This window comes from Pseudophryne corroboree, chromosome 8, assembly GCF_028390025.1.
Source record: "Pseudophryne corroboree isolate aPseCor3 chromosome 8, aPseCor3.hap2, whole genome shotgun sequence".
Lineage (NCBI taxonomy): Eukaryota > Metazoa > Chordata > Amphibia > Anura > Myobatrachidae > Pseudophryne > Pseudophryne corroboree.
Window position 1 is genome coordinate 96708994 of NC_086451.1, and position 23326 is coordinate 96732319.

A 23326-nucleotide genomic window follows, 5' to 3' on the forward strand; every position below is an offset into this window, starting at 1 on the left:
ACCAAAAAAGAAGCAATTAATCTCTCCTTGCACAAACTGGCTCTACAGAGGCAAGATGTCCACCTCATCATCATCCTCCGATATATCACTGTGTACATCCCCCTCCTCACAGATTATCAATTCGTCCCCACTGGAATCCACCATCTCAGCTCCCTGTGTACTTTGTGGAGGCAATTGCTGCTGGTCAATGTCTCCACGGAGGAATTGATTATAATTCATTTTAATGAACATCATCTTCTCCACATTTTCTGGAAGTAACCTCGTACGCCGATTGCTGACAAGGTGAGCGGCGGCACTAAACACTCTTTCGGAGTACACACTTGTGGGAGGGCAACTTAGGTAGAATAAAGCCAGTTTGTGCAAGGGCCTCCAAATTGCCTCTTTTTCCTGCCAGTATAAGTACGGACTGTCTGACGTGCCTACTTGGATGCGGTCACTCATATAATCCTCCACCATTCTTTCAATGGGGAGAGAATCATATGCAGTGACAGTAGACGACATGTCCGTAATCGTTGTCAGGTCCTTCAGTCCGGACCAGATGTCAGCATCAGCAGTCGCTCCAGACTGCCCTGCATCACCGCCAGCGGGTGGGCTCGGAATTCTGAGCCTTTTCCTCGCACCCCCAGTTGCGGGAGAATGTGAAGGAGGAGATGTTGACAGGTCGTGTTCCGCTTGACTTGACAATTTTCTCACCAGCAGGTCTTTGAACCCCAGCAGACTTGTGTCTGCCGGAAAGAGAGATCCAAGGTAGGTTTTAAATCTAGGATCGAGCACGGTGGCCAAAATGTAGTGATCTGATTTCAACAGATTGACCACCCATGAATCCTTGTTAAGCGAATTAAGGGCTCCATCCACAAGTCCCACATGCCTAGCGGAATCGCTCCGTGTTAGCTCCTCCTTCAATGTCTCCAGCTTCTTCTGCAAAAGCCTGATGAGGGGAATGACCTGACTCAGGCTGGCAGTGTCTGAACTGACTTCACGTGTGGCAAGTTCAAAGGGCAGCAGAACCTTGCACAACGTTGAAATCATTCTCCACTGCGCTTGAGACAGGTGCATTCCACCTCCTATATCGTGCTCAATTGTATAGGCTTGAATGGCCTTTTGCTGCTCCTCCAACCTCTGAAGCATAAATAGGGTTGAATTCCACCTCGTTACCACTTCTTGCTTCAGATGATGGCAGGGCAGGTTCAGGCGTTTTTGGTGTTGCTCCAGTCTTCTGTACGTGGTGCCTGTACGCCGAAAGTGTCCCGCAATTCTTCTGGCCACCGACAGCATCTCTTGCACGCCCCTGTCGTTTTTTTAAAAATTCTGCACCACCAAATTCAAGGTATGTGCAAAACATGGGACGTGCTGGAATTTGCCCATATTTAATGCACACACAATATTGCTGGCGTTGTCCGATGCCACAAATCCACAGGAGAGTCCAATTGGGGTAAGCCATTCCGCGATGATCTTCCTCAGTTGCCGTAAGAGATTTTCAGCTGTGTGCGTATTCTGGAAACCGGTGATACAAAGCGTAGCCTGCCTAGGAAAGAGTTGGCGTTTGCGAGATGCTGCTACTGGTGCCGCCGCTGCTGTTCTTGCGGCGGGAGTCCATACATCTACCCAGTGGGCTGTCACAGTCATATAGTCCTGACCCTGCCCTGCTCCACTTGTCCACATGTCCGTGGTTAAGTGGACATTGGGTACAACTGCATTTTTTAGGACACTGGTGAGTCTTTTTCTGACGTCCGTGTACATTCTCGGTATCGCCTGCCTAGAGAAGTGGAACCTAGATGGTATTTGGTAACGGGGGCACACTACCTCAAGAAATTGTCTAGTTCCCTGTGAACTAACGGCGGATACCGGACGCACGTCTAACACCAACATAGTTGTCAAGGCCTCAGTTATCCGCTTTGCAACAGGATGACTGCTGTGATATTTCATCTTCTTCGCAAAGGACTGTTGGACAGTCAATTGCTTGGTGGAAGTAGTAAAAGTGGGCTTACGACTTCCCCTCTGGGATGACCATCGACTCCCAGCAGCAACAACAGCAGCGCCAGCAGCAGTAGGCGTTACACGCAAGGATGCATCGGAGGAATCCCAGGCAGGAGAGGACTCGTCAGAATTGCCAGTGACATGGCATGCAGGACTATTGGCATTCCTGGGGAAGGAGGAAATTGACACTGAGGGAGTTGGTGGGGTGGTTTGCGTGAGCTTGGTTACAAGAGGAAGGGATTTACTGGTCAGTGGACTGCTTCCGCTGTCGCCCAAAGTTTTTGAACTTGTCACTGACTTATTATGAATGCGCTGCAGGTGACGTATAAGGGAGGATGTTCCAAGGTGGTTAACGTCCTTACCCCTACTTATTACAGCTTGACAAAGGCAACACACGGCTTGACAAATGTTGTCCGCATTTCTGTTGAAATACTTCCACACCGAAGAGCTGATTTTTTTGGTATTTTCACCAGGCATGTCAATGGCCATATTCCTCCCACGGACAACAGGTGTCTCCCCGGGTGCCTGACTTAAACAAACCACCTCACCATCAGAATCCTCCTTGTCAATTTCCTCCCCAGCGCCAGCAACACCCATATCCTCCTCATCCTGGTGTACTTCAACACTGACATCTTCAATATGACTATCAGGAACTGGACTGCGGGTGCTCCTTCCAGCACTTGCAGGGGGCGTGCAAATGGTGGAAGGCGCATGCTCTTCACGTCCAGTGTTGGGAAGGTCAGGCATCGCAACCGACACAATTGGACTCTCCTTGTGGATTTGGGATTTCGAAGAACGCACAGTTCTTTGCTGTGCTTTTGCCAGCTTGAGTCTTTTCATTTTTCTAGCGAGAGGCTGAGTGCTTCCATCCTCATGTGAAGCTGAACCACTAGCCATGAACATAGGCCAGGGCCTCAGCCGTTCCTTGCCACTCCGTGTGGTAAATGGCATATTGGCAAGTTTACGCTTCTCCTTCGACAATTTTATTTTAGATTTTTGAGTCCTTTTTTTACTGATATTTGGTGTTTTGGATTTTACATGCTCTGTACTATGACATTGGGCATCGGCCTTGGCAGACGACGTTGCTGGCATTTCATCGTCTCGGCCATGACTAGTGGCAGCAGCTTCAGCACGAGGTGGAAGTCGATCTTGATCTTTCCCTATTTTTGGAACCTCAACATTTTTGTTCTCCATATTTTAATAGGCACAACTAAAAGGCACCTCAGGTAAACAATGGAGATGGATGGATACTAGTATACTTATGGATGGACGAGCGACTGCCGACACAGAGGTAGCTACAGCCGTGGACTACCGTACTGTGTCTGCTGCTAATATAGACTGGATGATAATGAGATAAAATTAAAATATATATATATATCACACTAGTACTGCAGCCGGACAGGTATATATTATGTAATGACGGACCTGCTGGACACTGTCTGTCAGCACTGCAGACTCCTAAAGTAAGCTACTAGTATCAAGAAGATAGAAAGAAAAAAAACCACGGGTAGGTGGTATACAATTATGGATGGACGAGCGACTGCCGACACAGAGGTAGCTACAGCCGTGGACTACCGTACTGTGTCTGCTGCTAATATAGACTGGATGATAATGAGATAAAATTAAAATATATATATATATATCACACTAGTACTGCAGCCGGACAGGTATATATTATGTAATGACGGACCTGCTGGACACTGTCTGTCAGCACTGCAAACTCCTAAAGTAAGCTACTAGTATCAAGAAGATAGAAAAAAAAAAACCACGGGTAGGTGGTATACAATTATGGATGGACGAGCGACTGCCGACACAGAGGTAGCTACAGCCGTGGACTACCGTACTGTGTCTGCTGCTAATATAGACTGGATGATAATGAGATAAAATTAAAATATATATATATATATATATATATATATATATCACACTAGTACTGCACCCGGACAGGTATATATTATGTAATGACGGACCTGCTGGACACTGTCTGTCAGACTCAGCACTGCAGACTCCTAAAGTAAGCTACTAGTATCAAGAAGATAGAAAGAAAAAAAACCACGGGTAGGTGGTATACAATTATGGATGGACGAGCGACTGCCGACACAGAGGTAGCTACAGCCGTGGACTACCGTACTGTGTCTGCTGCTAATATAGACTGGATGATAATGAGATAAAATTAAAATATATATATATATCACACTAGTACTGCAGCCGGACAGGTATATATTATGTAATGACGGACCTGCTGGACACTGTCTGTCAGCACTGCAGACTCCTAAAGTAAGCTACTAGTATCAAGAAGATAGAAAAAAAAAAACACGGGTAGGTGGTATACAATTATGGATGGACGAGCGACTGCCGACACAGAGGTAGCTACAGCCGTGGACTACCGTACTGTGTCTGCTGCTAATATAGACTGGATGATAATGAGATAAAATTAAAATATATATATATATCACACTAGTACTGCAGCCGGACAGGTATATATTATGTAATGACAGACCTGCTGGACACTGTCTGTCAGCACTGCAGACTCCTAAAGTAAGCTACTAGTATCAAGAAGATAGAAAAAAAAAACCACGGGTAGGTGGTATACAAATATGGATGGACGAGCGACTGCCGACACAGAGGTAGCTACAGCCGTGGACTACCGTACTGTGTCTGCTGCTAATATAGACTGGATGATAATGAGATAAAATTAAAAAATATATATATATATCACACTAGTACTGCAGCCGGACAGGTATATATTATGTAATGACGGACCTGCTGGACACTGTCTGTCAGACTCAGCACTGCAGACTCCCAAAGTAAGCTACTAGTATCAAGAAGATAGAAAAAAAAAAAACCACGGGTAGGTGGTATACAATTATGGATGGACGAGCGACTGCCGACACAGAGGTAGCTACAGCCGTGGACTACCGTACTGTGTCTGCTGCTAATATAGACTGGATGATAATGAGATAAAATTAAAATATATATATATATATCACACCAGTACTGCAGCCGGACAGGTATATATTATGTAATGACGGACCTGCTGGACACTGTCTGTCAGCACTGCAGACTCCTAAAGTAAGCTACTAGTATCAAGAAGATAGAAAAAAAACCACGGGTAGGTGGTATACAATTATGGATGGACGAGCGACTGCCGACACAGAGGTAGCTACAGCCGTGGACTACCGTACTGTGTCTGCTGCTAATATAGACTGGATGATAATGAGATAAAATTAAAATATATATATATATATCACACTAGTACTGCAGCCGGACAGGTATATATTATGTAATGACGGACCTGCTGGACACTGTCTGTCAGCACTGCAGACTCCTAAAGTAAGCTACTAGTATCAAGAAGATAGAAAAAAAAAAAACACGGGTAGGTGGTATACAATTATGGATGGACGAGCGACTGCCGACACAGAGGTAGCTACAGCCGTGGACTACCGTACTGTGTCTGCTGCTAATATAGACTGGATGATAATGAGATAAAATTAAAATATATATATATATCACACTAGTACTGCAGCCGGACAGGTATATATTATGTAATGACGGACCTGCTGGACACTGTCTGTCAGCACTGCAGACTCCTAAAGTAAGCTACTAGTATCAAGAAGATAGAAAGAAAAAAAACCACGGGTAGGTGGTATACAATTATGGATGGACGAGCGACTGCCGACACAGAGGTAGCTACAGCCGTGGACTACCGTACTGTGTCTGCTGCTAATATAGACTGGATGATAATGAGATAAAATTAAAATATATATATATATATATCACACTAGTACTGCAGCCGGACAGGTATATATTATGTAATGACGGACCTGCTGGACACTGTCTGTCAGCACTGCAAACTCCTAAAGTAAGCTACTAGTATCAAGAAGATAGAAAAAAAAAAACCACGGGTAGGTGGTATACAATTATGGATGGACGAGCGACTGCCGACACAGAGGTAGCTACAGCCGTGGACTACCGTACTGTGTCTGCTGCTAATATAGACTGGATGATAATGAGATAAAATTAAAAAATATATATATATATATATATATCACACTAGTACTGCACCCGGACAGGTATATATTATGTAATGACGGACCTGCTGGACACTGTCTGTCAGACTCAGCACTGCAGACTCCTAAAGTAAGCTACTAGTATCAAGAAGATAGAAAGAAAAAAAACCACGGGTAGGTGGTATACAATTATGGATGGACGAGCGACTGCCGACACAGAGGTAGCTACAGCCGTGGACTACCGTACTGTGTCTGCTGCTAATATAGACTGGATGATAATGAGATAAAATTAAAATATATATATATATCTATCACACTAGTACTGCAGCCGGACAGGTATATATTATGTAATGACGGACCTGCTGGACACTGTCTGCAGAATGCGTTTATAAAAACACCACACGACGAGTGTTTAACTTTTTCAGGCAGACAATCACAATATACTGGTGGTCAGCAGACAATCACAATACTGGTGGTCAGTGGTCACTGGTCAGTCACATTGGCAGTGGCACTCTGGCAGCAAAAGTGTGCACTGTACTTAAAATATGTACTCCTGCTATAACTGCTCCCCAGTATTGATTTATGGAATCATATTTATGAATATTAATATTTAATATATCATATATGGTATTTAATATATGGATATATTTCAATTAATATGCATTTATCATATATATCTGCAAATATATTATGTCAGGCTTACAAACTAATTGGCTGATACATATATGCAGTCCTTATACATATGACTTATGAAGTTATTAAGTTAAGATTCCTTAAAGAGAGTTCAAGCTTGAATATTACCGCTCTTTTTATATGATTCTTTATTTACAGGCAGATCAAATCGTACAGAATAAGATATACACAGTAGTGATATATATACTAATTATAATTATATATGCTTCCTTCGTTACATAACATAAAACAACATGACATAAGTTTCACAAACAGTTTCAATTGCTAACATAAAATGTATACTTGCAAGTTAAAGATTGCCATCCCAAGAATCATTCCTTCTGCATGTTCTCCATGACTTCTCCTCCTGACTGACTTCCTTCCTTCTCCTTCTTCTTCTCCCTCTCCCTCTTCCTTCTAACTCCTAACTACAAGTCTGGTCCTTTTATCTCATATTTTACCAATTCAAACTATCATATTCTCATAGTTTCCAATGGAATAGGTAATTATAGGTTTGTCAGATTCCAAGGTGTAATAAAACAAACATTGAACTGGGCTGTCGTGTCCTGTTCACGGAGGCATGGTGTCATAAAAGTGTGGTGTCCACACTGCCTTAAGCAAGTATAGTATTGTAAAATCTGGAATGTCTTTTCATCCAAAGTTCTGTTGTATTGACAAGTTTTCCTGGGGTCGGTTACACAATGTTTTATCAATGGATGTGATCTCTTTTCATAGTAGTTAATTTATACTCCCTAGCTTTTAACCTTCACTGGACAATAGACAAACCAGTAGATTCTGATCTACTGTAAGCACACCTGTGAATTCCAATGACCAACAGAGCTCTGTCACATACCTATTATCATTTATGGCCTAATACCTTTTCTCTACAATGACTCTTGATCTTACTGTAACCTCTCTGGCCTTATTTATGACTAGAGCAGAATAAACCTGTTCCCTACACTATTTTTTACCATCTTGCTGTAAAACACAAATATACAGTATATCTATATAAACACATACACAAACCTAATCTCTTAAATCAGCTAAACATTACCTCATACATTCAAACTTATTTCATATCTATTCCTTACTATATATATCCAGTATACTGTCCACTATGGTAACATCGCCTATTTATAATGAATTATATTTTGATTCAGACAATATCCATTGCCCTAATATTATACTAAGTGCAGACAATTACCTATAAGGCAACAGTCGCCCCCTTGTGGCCATGAGAAATTCTTTTGATTGGCCACACCTTAAACTAGCGTAATTGCTTCCAAATACATTTCAAAATATTCCTTCAAACATAACTTTCGTTGTAACCATAATATATACCATAAGTGTAATAATAATAACCATTATGATTTTAAAAATCTCTAAAAATTCTTAGCTTACCTAACCTTATTCTACTTTTAACTAAAGCAGACAAAACTGAGGTTTTTATTCAGTATTCATGAGGAAAACTAATTTCTACAGACATTTGGAATACCATAGCCCAATTGTAGACCTTTTTTCTGTATCTGGATCAGTACGTTTGGACATTTTTGCTGTTCTTGTATGTAGCAATTTTACTGGGATAAGACTGTCATCTGCGTGGTTTGCTTGCAATTGGAGATGCCTTGCGTTTGCATTATGGCCTTGCGTTTGCAACATTTGCACCATTACTAGAAGTAGAATTCTTCGTAGCAGCTGCTCCTTTGCTTGCCATTTCGCTGTTTGAGGCAGAGGGCTGTGTACGTCGAGTGCTGTGTCTTGAACATTCAGTACTTGTGACGACCCTCAGTAATAGTAATAGTCTTTATACAGTCTTTAGCAGTTCTGTTTCCTTTGCGTTTATCCAATGCCGCAGTTGTGACCAGTGTCCATATTGCTTTTGCACAAACAGGTTGTGATTTTGAATAGAACAGGCATATATGAAACAGTCTTTTTTTTTTTTTCTTTCTTTCTTTCTTTCCTTGCTTGTTAATAGTAGGTCTTAATTGTCTTCGGGCAATAGTACCACAAATGGCTGTGAGTAGTACACCTACTCTGTTCTGTATTTCCTCACTGAATAAATTACCATGCAGTCTTAAATCTCCTTATTCTACCTTGTACCTATTTATACATCTCAATCTTACATAAACTTATACCAGTTTAACCCATATAAAGGCGTTTTCTATCCTACCTATATTTTGACTAATAATTATTTAAAATGCTTTTGATGTGTATATAGTAACATCCTATCAATACAATAAATGAATATAATTTTGCTTCAAACAGATATTAAATATCATTTAGGAATGGCTTTAAATATATCTAATTCCATCCAATATTATTTTATATGCAGCCATGTGCATATACAGTGACCCTGTTATGCTACAAATAATTATCTTAGACTTGTGACAGTCTTTATTAAGAGAATTATTCATCCCACTTAATAATCTCGGCCCAATTTGTTATAACGTGGTATACCATCCTGTATTAGATATTTAATTACTTTTGAAGCTTTTACGAAGGAAGCATAGGTAGTATCTATTGTGTAATATATAAAAAAAACATAAAATATTTACAAGGTATATATGCAATGATATAAAATATATCTCAGACAAATGTTTACATATATGTGATTAAGGTATATGAAGGGATGAGACAGTTCTGTATAATCACAGTGATGAGATGTGCTGTACACTGTTGTGGGAGTGTACATGTAGTTTGAAAGACAAGTAATGATTACTTGTGATGAAAGGGTTAATGAAAACCTTCCCCTTTCTTGTGAAACTGGAAAACTCCTTGAGGATTTGTCCATATATCAGTCTTTAGGGATGCTATGTAGATTTTGCTGGATAGCAGCGATGAAAGGGTTAATGAAGACCTTTTCCCTTGTAAATTGGAGTCTTTTTGGAGTCTTGCACCATTCTGTATACAGGTTGCCAGGATTACTATGAATCAAACAAAAATACATACAATGACTATCACAGATATTTATACAGTGATTTAACATAGCTTGCTATGCATTCTGTCCTATCTGCTGCATGTTATCAGGTACAGAATTTACAAATGTGTCTTTTAACGATTGAATAACAAACAAACAATTGTTTCTGGCCTGTGCCAATCTTTCCTGTCACATTGTGTGTCAATGACAGCACAATTGTCGCTGCAGATATGATGCAGGTTTAATTTGGAAACTGTGGCTGTTTGAACATCAAAGCAAACAATGGCTTCATTGGATCTAACAAGTAAAGGAATGATACTACCGTATTCACTTGTGACCATACTCCCTTGTGATGCAGCCTGGTCCCAGACTGTCTTTAACCATAGCGTTTGCTGCTTGGTGTGGCTCCTTAGTTTGGAAGAATCTTGGAGCTTCTGAAAAAACCTACTTTTGTGGGGAGAGAAACTTGTTAAACTTTGCCAAATATGTATTGCAGGTCCCAGGGCTTTCTGTCTTTCCACACCTGTAATAAAATGGTTATGGCACCAGGGCATAAAAACATTTTCATCCTGGTGATCCTTTTTGTCATTGTTAATTGGTGTGTGGTTTGCAGAATGACACTCTGCATGTGGTCTCTCTGAGAGCATGCAAACATTTGCACCATCACTAGAAGTCTCTGAGTGCTCTGTGGGGGTTACATAAGTTTGGGAACTTTGTTTGTAAACATGCATTCCTGAATTAATTTCATGGATTTTCCCTTTAAACATGTTTCCAGGTGAATACATTTCAAGGTTTGCAACTCTGGTTGCCATGGGAGTTTTCACCATGGGGAACTTCCCCACCCCTGTGTGCACTGTACTGCTGCTATCAGTGTTTAAATCTGCTGACAATTCACCTTTGCCTAAGGGCATAACAAATTCTTCATTTACATTGGGAACTCTGAGAGTGTATTCAGCAGAATACTCATAATCTGAGTTACAATGATCTTCCCCCTTACTAGACACAGTATAGGGGACATCTCCTATTGCTGCTACCTCCTTTACATTAATGTGCTGTCTGATGATAGACACATCCGGCACATTGCTACTTTCTTCCTTTACCACAGAGGCTGTTCTGCTGGTGGTCTGTGTGACCATAGCAGACTCCATGCGCTGCACATTGATGCAGTCCTGCAACATGTAACTTTCCTTAATTTTAGGATCTTGACTGATTAAGTCATTTCTGACTCCTGTAGACTCTGTGTACAGAGTTTCACATACCTCAACACTATTCCTGTTTGGTGTTTCTATCTCAGCTTGCTTGCTGGATGTTATCTCTTCATCAGAGATCTTGACAATTTGATTACAAACTGTCAGGCTTTTCGCTTCTGCCCCAAACTTTTTCTGTTTATTTTTCTGTTTAAGGGACTTAAATAACGAATGCATTTTTGCATTAATGGTCAGGCACGCCTTACGAAGACGTGAACCTGATTCTTCTTTACATTTCTGTTTGGCTTCTAGAGCCGCAGTTCTGCGCATTTTTCTAAATGCTACAGAAAACTTTTGCATTTTTAACATTTCAATGCTAAATTTATATATTCTTTGTTTTTAGTACTGAAGGTATCCTCTCCTTAAGATTGACCGGTGTCTTAAGGTTAAACTCTAATACCTGGTACATTTATACATTTATTTGGAAATACTCTTTTCCACTGTGCACATTTTCTATTCTAGGCCTTTAAATTCTTTATTCTCATTTGTAACCTATTCCACTGTGATCTTGTATTTTGCCAGCAGGCTTATAGCCTTTGGTGCTGCTTCCTAATAGATATTATGTTAGTTAAAATAACGTATATTGCACTAACACATTTATCCTAGGTTATACAGAATACAAAATTGACATTACACAATGGTAATAAATTTTCATAGATACATCCCCACCGTGATTCTGCAGATTTGGTAGCCAGCTTATAGCATTTGCTACTCCTCATAAATATTATAAATCAGATAATCAGATTCAGTAATAACAAGTCCAATTCGTGGTCGCCAATATTGATTTATGGAATCATATTTATGAATATTAATATTTAATATATCATATATGGTATTTAATATATGGATATATTTCAATTAATATGCATTTATCATATATATCTGCAAATATATTATGTCAGGCTTACAAACTAATTGGCTGATACATATATGCAGTCCTTATACATATGACTTATGAAGTTATTAAGTTAAGATTCCTTAAAGAGAGTTCAAGCTTGAATATTACCGCTCTTTTTATATGATTCTTTATTTACAGGCAGATCAAATCGTACAGAATAAGATATACACAGTAGTGATATATATACTAATTATAATTATATATGCTTCCTTCGTTACATAACATAAAACAACATGACATAAGTTTCACAAACAGTTTCAATTGCTAACATAAAATGTATACTTGCAAGTTAAAGATTGCCATCCCAAGAATCATTCCTTCTGCATGTTCTCCATGACTTCTCCTCCTGACTGACTTCCTTCCTTCTCCTTCTTCTTCTCCCTCTCCCTCTTCCTTCTAACTCCTAACTACAAGTCTGGTCCTTTTATCTCATATTTTACCAATTCAAACTATCATATTCTCATAGTTTCCAATGGAATAGGTAATTATAGGTTTGTCAGATTCCAAGGTGTAATAAAACAAACATTGAACTGGGCTGTCGTGTCCTGTTCACGGAGGCATGGTGTCATAAAAGTGTGGTGTCCACACTGCCTTAAGCAAGTATAGTATTGTAAAATCTGGAATGTCTTTTCATCCAAAGTTCTGTTGTATTGACAAGTTTTCCTGGGGTCGGTTACACAATGTTTTATCAATGGATGTGATCTCTTTTCATAGTAGTTAATTTATACTCCCTAGCTTTTAACCTTCACTGGACAATAGACAAACCAGTAGATTCTGATCTACTGTAAGCACACCTGTGAATTCCAATGACCAACAGAGCTCTGTCACATACCTATTATCATTTATGGCCTAATACCTTTTCTCTACAATGACTCTTGATCTTACTGTAACCTCTCTGGCCTTATTTATGACTAGAGCAGAATAAACCTGTTCCCTACACTATTTTTTACCATCTTGCTGTAAAACACAAATATACAGTATATCTATATAAACACATACACAAACCTAATCTCTTAAATCAGCTAAACATTACCTCATACATTCAAACTTATTTCATATCTATTCCTTACTATATATATCCAGTATACTGTCCACTATGGTAACATCGCCTATTTATAATGAATTATATTTTGATTCAGACAATATCCATTGCCCTAATATTATACTAAGTGCAGACAATTACCTATAAGGCAACACCAGTCTCCCCCACAATTAAGCTGTGTGAGCAGTGAGCACTCAGCAGTCAGATAATGATATACAGTATATGATGCAGCACACTGGGCTGAGCACAGATATGGTATGTGTGACTGTGTCACACTGTGTATCGTTTTTTTTCAGGCAGAGAACGGATTAATTAAACTGGTGGCACTGGTCACTGGTCACACTATCAGCAGCAAGTAGTACTCCTCCTATATGCTCCCCAAAATTTGTGTCTCTCTCTAGTACTCTAGTCACTCTAAACGGAGAGGACGCCAGCCACGTCCTCTCCCTATCAATCTCAATGCACGTGTGAAAATGGCGGCGACGCGCGGCTCCTTATATAGAATCCGAGTCTCGCGATAGAATCCGAGCCTCGCGAGAATCCGACAGCGGGATGATGACGTTCGGGCGCGCTCGGGTTAACCGAGCAAGGCGGAAAGATCCGAGTCGCTCGGCCCCGTGTAAAAAAACCTGAAGTTCGGGCGGGTTCGGATTCCGAGGAACCGAACCCGCTCATCTCTACTAATAACAAGCAAGATGTCATTCCACCTGAGTTATGGAAGTTAAAAGCTCCTTCCAGTTTTGATCTATCATCAAATAATGCCTCAATTAAGACCTTTACCCGATTGGTTGACTCTGCTGTAGACACTGACCATTCAAGATCAGATAGGGGACATTCTAACCTCTCAAAAGCTGAAAATCAGGCTTTACAGAATTTAGGTTCTAGACAGGATATTGTTATACGGGCCGCTGATAAAGGCGGCTCGATTGTTGTTCAGGATTTAGTCGACTATAAAAGTGAAATTTCCCGTCAGTTGTCTGATAATACCACATATCGTTTACTGCCATGTGATCCTACAGATGAATTTAAAAAGCAGCTTGATACATTTTTGTTACAGTCTGTTGATAGTGGTATTATTTCAAATGATGTGGGTCGATTGCTCATGACCGATTGTCCTATCAAACCCATTTTGTACACGATCCCAAAGATGCATAAGGACAGGTTGAACCCCCCGGGGAGACCGATTATATCTGCCCGTGGCTCTATTTTTCAGCCGGTGTCTATTTATCTAGACACATATCTTCAGCCTTGTGTACAAAATGCTCCGTATGTATTGAAGGATACGACTTCATTATTGCTACAACTGATGAAGTTGGATAAACTTCCTTCAGATGTTATTTTTAGCAGCATTGACGTTAGCTCACTGTATACTTGCATACCTCATGCTGAAGGCATTGCAGCAACTAGACACCTTATCACTGATAATATTTGGTATAAGGGACCTGACGTCAATTTCTTTTGCTGCCTATTAGAAATGGTATTAAGTAGGAATTACTTTTATTATGATGGTAAATTTTTTCTTCAACTCTCTGGGTGTGCGATGGGGTCCTCGGTGGCCCCGTCGTATGCAAATGCCTACATGATCTCGGTAGAGAGGGATATTTTCTTTAATGATCAAAATGTTGCCAGTAAGGTACTGCATTATTCGCGCTGTATTGATAACATGCTGCTGCTGTGGTTGGGGGACGTGGGAACGTTGCAATCCCTTATTGAACAACACAACCGCAGCAACAGCCCTGTTAAATTGGTTTGTAAATCTGATATTAGCAGTATTGATTTTTTGGATGTTAGAATTCAAAGGTGTGGGGATAAAATTAAAACATCTTTATTTGTTAAACCCACTGATCGCAATACATTGTTGCAGGCTACTAGCCATCATCCCATGCCAATACGCAGGGGTCTTCCATTTTCCCAGTTTTTACGCGCAAGACGTATTTGTAGTGAGGATGATGAGGCCAAACAGTCACTTGACCTGATGGTGGATAAATTTGAGGCTCGGGGTTATGATAGAAAGACTCTTTTAGAAGTCAAAAGAAAAGTATTAGCAATCCCCAGAATAGATACCCTCAAAACTAAAAATGCTAAATCTACCTCTGATAAAATTATTTGGCATAGCAGGTTCAATCTAGCTAGTGATAAGGTCAGAAAATCCGTTAATACATATTGGCCCATCATTGCTTCTGATAAAAAGCTTTCGGGTTTAGATAATAAAAAGATCATGTGTTGCCACTCACGTAGCAGGAATATCCGTGATTTTGTAGTGCGTACCGACATTACTGGTTTTGGTAAACACAATTTGCCCCTTACCTTTCTGGGCAATAAAAAGCCTGGTTGCTTTAAATGTCTCGGCTGCGTAACATGCAGTTACATGCTGACTGGGGACAGTATTTAACATCCATATACTAATCAATCATTTAAAATTTACCATCATCTTTCTTGCTCATCTAAATTCGTAATTTATGTATTGATATGCCCTTGTGGTAAATATTATGTTGGTAAGACCGACTGCGAATTTAAGGTTAGGATGGGACAGCTTAGATTTGCGATCCGGGAGGCTGTCCTCTCTGGAAAAAGTGAACAACCTGTTGCCCGGCATTTTGCCGTGGCAGGACATTCCCCCACTTCACTCAAGTATAAGATAATTGATCACATCCCATTATTGCCCAGAGGAGGTAATCGTTCTAAGCTGCTTAGGCAGCGTGAGGCTAGGTGGATCTTTTTACTTGATACCCTTAGCCCTAAAGGGCTTAATGAAAATAATGGCTTGCACAGTTTTTTGTAGCCCTGATGTCATATGCATTATCCGTTTTTGACCAGTTAGGATATTAATGATATATATTAGTAGGACGCATAGCACTTAGGTGCAGTATATATATTTCAATGATTGTCTGTCTACAACATCTGAGCACTGTTACATTGTAAAGTACTGTTTACAGTTGTTTCAATGGTGATGGGTCGCACGGTGACGTCATCAACCCGCGCACGGCTGAACGGAAGAGGCCGGCGGCGGGAAGCGGCATGGTGATGGTGAGCACATAAATGGTGAGTGTATGTTTGTAATGTTTATGCCCTGACGAAAAAGCCGTTTGCTTTGAAACGTTGGCAACTATCTGCAGTGCTGTGTCATTTTGTTCTGAGTGCCGCCGTCCAAGAATTGTATATATATATATAACAGTCATTAGAATAACCAATCAAATTGACTTTGTAAAAGTTCCCTCCTCTCAGTTTTCTAATAAGTGTCCCATAGCAAACTAGCTATTCTTTACTGCTGTATGTAGGTCAGGTATGTGCTGAATGCCACCAAGGAACTCACTGTGCATGCCTGGCTCTAAAACAGAGCATGCACAATTCATAAAAAAAATTTGAAATGCGATAACAAATGCGATAAAACGACCGAAAGTAGAGTAATAATTATCACATTTTTGGACTTTTATCGCAATCACATTTGTCGATTAAAAAAAATTATACATATGTAAAAAAAACCATGATAAAAAATACGAAAAAGACCCGATAACGGACGATAAAAAATATGAAAATTATCGCATTTTGATACATAGACCCTATTAGATGAACATCAAAAGATGGAAATATTTAGCAGATGTCAGTAGAGATCTTTTGGATGCTCAGAATGACTTGATTTAAAATATTCTAAGGTAAATGTAATAGAGTCCGAGTAGCCAGAGGTCCGGGATTTCATCAGAGAATGGCTTCATTTTTAAAGCGGCAATCATTTTCAAGGTAAAACTAAACTGGTTTTGCCTTGTAAATGATTGCCGCTTTAAAAATATGGCCATTCTCGGACGAAATTCTGAACTTCCCGCAACTCAGACTGTTTTACATTTACTCCCCTGAATTGACAGTGATTGGGTATGATCCATATGCACTTATATGGAACCTCCCCTCAAACCTCCATCACCATCAATAACACCACAGTTTTCTCCATCTCCCAATTTGAGTCCACCCTCTGCTTTATTTCTTACCTCCAGGGGTATATGTATTAAGCAGAATAAAGAGTGAAGATGTTGCCCATAGCAACCAATCAGGGCCTGATTTAAGGAGGGGGGATGATTGGGGCGAATGCCCCCCTAACTTACAGATACAGCCACGCCCACTTATGAACTTTCTGTTGCTGCAGCTCTGGGCACGGGGTTGAGCTGCGATGTCAGCGCGTCTGCTGTGAAGGGACCTGCGGCCAGCCGGCAGCTTTGTAATGAGTCATTCTAACTCTTTAGTGTGCTGGTGCTAGTTCGCTGTGATTAAGAGGTTGCCGTCCGGCCGGAGGAGGACAAGGAGGAGGGAAAAAAGGAGGCTGCTTCAGATGACATGTACGTATTATGTACTGTCAGACAGCTCTATTCGGAATAACAGTACAGTGTTGTGGCAGTGTCCTGTCAATGTTACTGCACTTTGTGTTGTTAGGCGGTGTGAGAGGGCAGGGGTGCAGACAGTGAACTGCATTAGGAGAAGCTGCAGTTGCACTCACTTCCGCTGTTTAATTATTCTGTAAAGTTAATTATCAGGTATGTATTATTTCTATGCATCTTACGTTCTCAGAAATAATGCTATGGAATCTTTTGGCATATTGGTTGTATCAAGGCAGTACATTAATGAGCAGCCAGGTCAGAGGCGTCACTAGGGTTGGTGTCACCCGGTGTGGTAACTCATGGTGTCACCCCCCATGGACCTCCTCCCATATCACACCACACGGAATCCTTAGTAATGTTTTTGTACTAGTTTTACTTGTAAATCATAATTCCTGTATATCACTGAATGCAATGGCAATAGTAGTGACATAGGACCCTATTCAGGTTGGTTTGCATATTCTGCTAAAAAGCAGAATCTGCCATCGTTTCTGTAGCATGCTGGGGGCCGTCCAGCATGCTAATTGGCATCCAGCGATGTGATCCCAAAATAATTGAGTTCCCATTGGTGAAGCAGACACTAAGGATGACCCCGTGCAGACGTAGCTAGGCGATGCACCGACAATTTTTGGGTTGCAGTGGGTTCGTGTGATGTCACGTAGCCACCCTAAATAGCTCTGACAGCGTCCCCTTTTTACACATTACAGCAGAAAGTGCCCCCTTTTTACACATTACGGCACACAGGGTCCACCTTAAACACATTAGATAGATAGATAGATAGATAGATAGATAGATAGATAGATAGATAGATAGATAGAATAGATTATACTTACCATTTCTCCGCTGGCTCAGGCAGTCAGGCTCGTCGGTGCTGGCAGCTCCGGGGGCAGGGGCGAAGGAAGAGGAGGGAGGGGGAGGAGGGAGGGAGCCGCAACAGCGCACTGTAATTGCCAGCGGCGCCGCTGTAGCTGTCCCTCTCTTTCCGAATTGGCTGGCCGCCGCTGCTGTGCATGCTGGGATGAGGGAAGCGCATCCTAGCATTCACAGCAGTGGCGGCCAGCCTATGTGGAATGAGAGGGACAGCTGCAGCGGCAATGCCACCAATTACATAGCGCTGCTGCGGCTCCCTCCCTCCTCCTCCTTCTCTGCTGCCCCCGCTGCTGATCCTCTCCTCCTCCGGCACAGGCGGCTTGTAATGAGTCAATTTGACTCATTACAAGCTGCTGACTTTAGGGAATGGGGACCGTTGCGCCCTCAGGGCGACTGCGCTGTGTGCCAAGTGCACCTGGCACACACGTAGTTACGGCACTGCCCACTGCTGTCAATGAAAGTGCAGTCGCATCCTTCAGGGATGCAAGCACACTTTGATTGCATGTGCACTGTTACCGTGGCGCATTTTAGCAAAAATCGCTCGATTGAGATTATTGCTAAAATGAAATGCGACCAGAATTGGGTCCATAAATAGCTAATGGGCCCTACACATTAGGCGATATAATTGCACGATATGAACGTTCTCGTTCATTAATTATTATTATTATTATTATTACATTTTATTTATAAGGCGCCACACGTGTTTCGCAGCGCCGTACAAAGGACAGTACAGGGAGACAAACTTAGCATTACAGTAAATAAATAACAGAAATACAGTACAGGTAACAAAGAGCACCACACATTCTCAAGACATAATACAGCTAAGATGTAAGTAGTGAGGGAGTGATCATCGTACTCCTAAGGGCTGGTGGCCATAGATAGAGATGAGCCTTTACTAGCAGGAGAGAAAGCGGGTAAAGATGGTCGCTGAGTAGGAGAGAGCTGCGAGTGAGATGTGTAGAGAAGAGGGCTTAGATAACAAGAGGAAAGAGGGCCCTGCTCTGAAGAGCTAACAGTCTAGTGGGAAGGGTCGACAGACAGATGACATGAGGTGCAAGAAAGCGGGAGGTAGCCTGATGGCAGTATGCAAGCAAAGCTGAGATGATCAAGGCATGAGGCAGGGGGATGGAGGAGCGGCCTCAGGACTAGGTTATGCATCGGGAGGGTATGCTTTGATAAATAGGTGGGTTTTTAGTGCCCGTTTGAAGCTTTGCAAGGAAGGGCAGCAGAGGCGTAACTAGGGTAGGGTGAGTGCTTGGCACCCTACCATAGTGAGTGCAGGCCCAGCAGAGGGGGGCGCCGCCGGCAGCCAGGGAATCATGCCCCACTCGCCCCCTTCACGCCGCAATGTGAAGGGAAGAAAGTGCAGCGTCTCTGCCTCCCCTCACCGCCGCTGCCAGCACCAGCAGCGCTGAGTGTGTCCGGTCTCCGGCGGCGTTAGCCAATCAGAGCTCCTGATTGGCTGCCGGTCCGCGAGCTCTGATTGGCTAGCGAACCTGCGCCACATAGCTGCCGCCGGAGACCTGGAGCGGTGAGGGGCAGGAGAGGCGCTGCGCTGCACTCTCCTCCCCTCACATAGCACAGCCACGGAAACCGGTGAGTGAGTGGGGGGCGGGGGGGGGGGGGGGGCACTGTGGGGCATGTAACTGGCACAGTGGGGCATGCAACTGGCACTGTAGGGCATGTATCTGGCACTGTGGGGCATGTATCTGGCACTATGGGGCATGTAACTGGCACAGTGGGGCATATAACTGGCACTGTAGGGCAATGTATCTAGCACTGTGGGGCATGTATCTGGCACTGTGGGGCATTGTACCTGGCACTGTGGGGCAATGTGTCTGGCACTGTGGGGCATTGTACCTGGCACTGTGGGGCAATGTGTCTGGCACTGTGGGGCATTGTAACTGGCACTGTGGGGCATTGTAATTGGAACAGTGGGGCAATGTAACTGGCACTGTGGGGCAATGTAACTGGCACTGTGGGGCAATGTAACTGGCACTGTGGGGCATGTATCTGGCACTGTGGGGCATGTATCTGGCACTATGGGGCATGTAACTGGCACAGTGGGGCATATAACTGGCACTGTAGGGCAATGTATCTAGCACTGTGGGGCATGTATCTGGCACTGTAGGGCATTGTACCTGGCACTCTCCTCCCCTCACATAGCACAGCCACGGAAACCGGTGAGTGAGTGGGGGGCGGGGGGGGGGCACTGTGGGGCATGTAACTGGCACAGTGGGGCATGCAACTGGCACTGTAGGGCATGTATCTGGCACTGTGGGGCATGTATCTGGCACTATGGGGCATGTAACTGGCACAGTGGGGCATATAACTGGCACTGTAGGGCAATGTATCTAGCACTGTGGGGCATGTAACTGGCACTGTGGGGCATTGTACCTGGCACTGTGGGGCAATGTGTCTGGCACTGTGGGGCATTGTACCTGGCACTGTGGGGCAATGTGTCTGGCACTGTGGGGCATTGTAACTGGCACTGTGGGGCATTGTAATTGGAACAGTGGGGCAATGTAACTGGCACTGTGGGGCAATGTAACTGGCACTGTAGGGCATTGTAACTGGCACTGTGGGGCAATGTATCTGGCACTGTGGGGCATTGTAACTGGCACTGTGGGGCATTGTAATTGGAACAGTGGGGCAATGTAACTGGCACTGTGGGGCAATGTAACTGGCACTGTGGGGCATTGTAACTGGCACTGTGGGGCAATGTAACTGGCACTGTGGGGCATGTATCTGGCACTGTGGGGCATTGTATCTGGCACTGTGGGGCATTGTAACTGGCACAGTGGGCATGTAACTGGCACAGTGGGGCATGTATCTGGCACAGTGGGGCAATGTATCTGGCACTGTGGGGCATGTATCTGGCACTGTGGGGCATTGTAACTGGCACTGTGGGGCAATGTAACTGGCACTGTGGGGCATGTATCTGGCACTGTGGGGCATTGTAACTGGCACTGTGGGGCAATGTAACTGGCACTGTGGGGCATGTATCTGGCACTGTGGGGCATGTATCTGGCACTGTGGGGCATTGTAACTGGCACTGTGGGGCGTTGTAACTGGCACTGTGGGGCATGTATCTGGCACTCTGGGGCATTGTAACTGGCACTGTGGGCATGTATCTGGCACTGTGGGGCAATGTAACTGGCACTGTGGGTCATGTAACTGGCACTGTGGGGCATTTTCAGTAGCCGCACCCCTTCTGGTGCGTGGCCACGCCAATTTTTTTCGCCGTGCGCGCCTTCGGCGCACGCACATACTCCTTTTGGGGTTTTTTTTGTCTTTTTTGGGGTTTTTTTTTTTTGGGGGGGGCGCCACTCTTCATCTTGCCCTGGGCTCCGAAAACCCTAGTTACACCTCTGACGGAGAGAGTCTAATGGAGCGGGGGAGTGCGTTCCACTGAAGGAACGAGAACTAGTTCATATCGTTCAGTGGTGGTCATTCCGAGTTGTTCGCTCGGTAATTTTCTTCGCATCGCAGCGAATTTCCGCTAATTGCGCATGCGCAATGTTCGCACTGCGACTGCGCCAAGTAAATTTGCTATGCAGTTAGGAATTTTACTCACTGCATTACGAGGTTTTTTCTTCGTTCTGGTGATCGTAATGTGATTGACAGGAAGTGTGTGTTTCTGGGCGGAAACTGGCCGTTTTATGGGTGTGTGTGAAAAAACGCTGCCGTTTCTGGGAAAAACGCGGGAGTGTCTGAAGAAACGGGGGAGTGTCTGGGCGAACGCTGGGAGTGTTTGTGACGTCAAACCAGGAACGAAACTGACTGAACTGATCGCAGTGGCAGAGTAAGTCTGGAGCTACTCAGAAACTGCTAAGAAGTGTCTATTCGCAATTCTGCTAATCTTTCGTTCGCAATTTTACAATGCTAAGATTCACTCCCAGTAGGCGGCGGCTTAGCGTGTGCAAAGCTGCTAAAAGCAGCTTGCGAGCGAACAACTCGGAATGAGGGCCAGTATGTAGGCACCAACAATGAAGGATGTGCGGCCCCGCGCTCGTTCATCGTTGGTGCCGGGTCGCTTATGCATGCAGGCCAATCGCTTATGCATGCAGGCCAATATGGACAATCTCGTCCATATTAGCATGCACTACTATGGAGCTGGGTGACATTATACCACACAGTATGAGCCGAAATTCACATTATACCACACAGAATGAGACAAAATTCACATTATAGCACATGATATGAGCCGAAATTCACATTACGCCACACAGTACGAGATAAAATTCACATTATAGCACACGGTATGAGCTGAAATTTACATTACGCCACACAGTACGAGATAAAATTCACAATATAGCACACGATATGAGCCGAAATTCACATTATAGCACTCGGTATGAGCAGAAATTCAGAGCAGAAATTCACATTACGCCACACAGATGAAGACACAGTATGAGCCACAATTCAGGGACAGGGAGAGTGACAGCAGGGACAGTGACAGAGAGAGGGACAGCAGTGACAGAGAGAGGGACAGGGACATAGGGAAGCCGAGTAAGAGTACCTGAGCAGCGGAGATGGGTGTAGTCGGCGGCGGTGCGGAGTTGAAGGCCCTGGGCAGCGGAGGACGCGGGCAGCGGTGGTGTGCAGAACGTGGCTGGTGGCGGTGAGGAGAATAGCAAGCCGCAAGAGCCTCCTCCCACTTCTCCCTCCTAGAGTCCCAGCAGTGCAAGCGGCGGAGTGGCGGCGTGATAACGTACAGACCTGGCGGAATCTTCCTCTTCCAGCAGGGAGGATGCGATCATAACTGTGCTGCAGCGGAGTCTTCTGGTGTATGATTTTGAGTCGGCGGTGGTGCGATTGTAACTGTAGTGCTTGGTGCCGGACGGCAAATAGAGCACTGCATTTAGGATCGCACCCTCGCCGACTCAAAATCATACACCTCCGCCTGCAACAAGAAGACTCCGCCGCGGCACAGTTATGATTGCATCCCCCCCCACCCCAGCAGGTGCGAGTGTGGCTCTTGTTTGGTGTCACCCCATTGAAGGGTGACACCCGAGTGCGGGCCGCACCCCCCGCACCCGCCTCATGATGCCACTGAGCCAGGTTATATGACACTGCACTATCTGAGGAGGCAGGTGTTGAATACAGGAAGCCTTAGGAATACACTATTTTTATTGATAAAACTTGCAGACACGTCTTTGGGTATCTAATGCAAGCCTGTGTACCCTATATTTTTTCAAGTGCGGTGGAACTGTAAGTTCCAGCATGCCCTGCTCCCCCCAGGGCCCTTCTCTCTCAGCCTCCTCCTGACTGACAAGGAGCTACAGGTGAGGCAGCCCTGTTCTTGCCACCGGGGGATGACATCACAGTC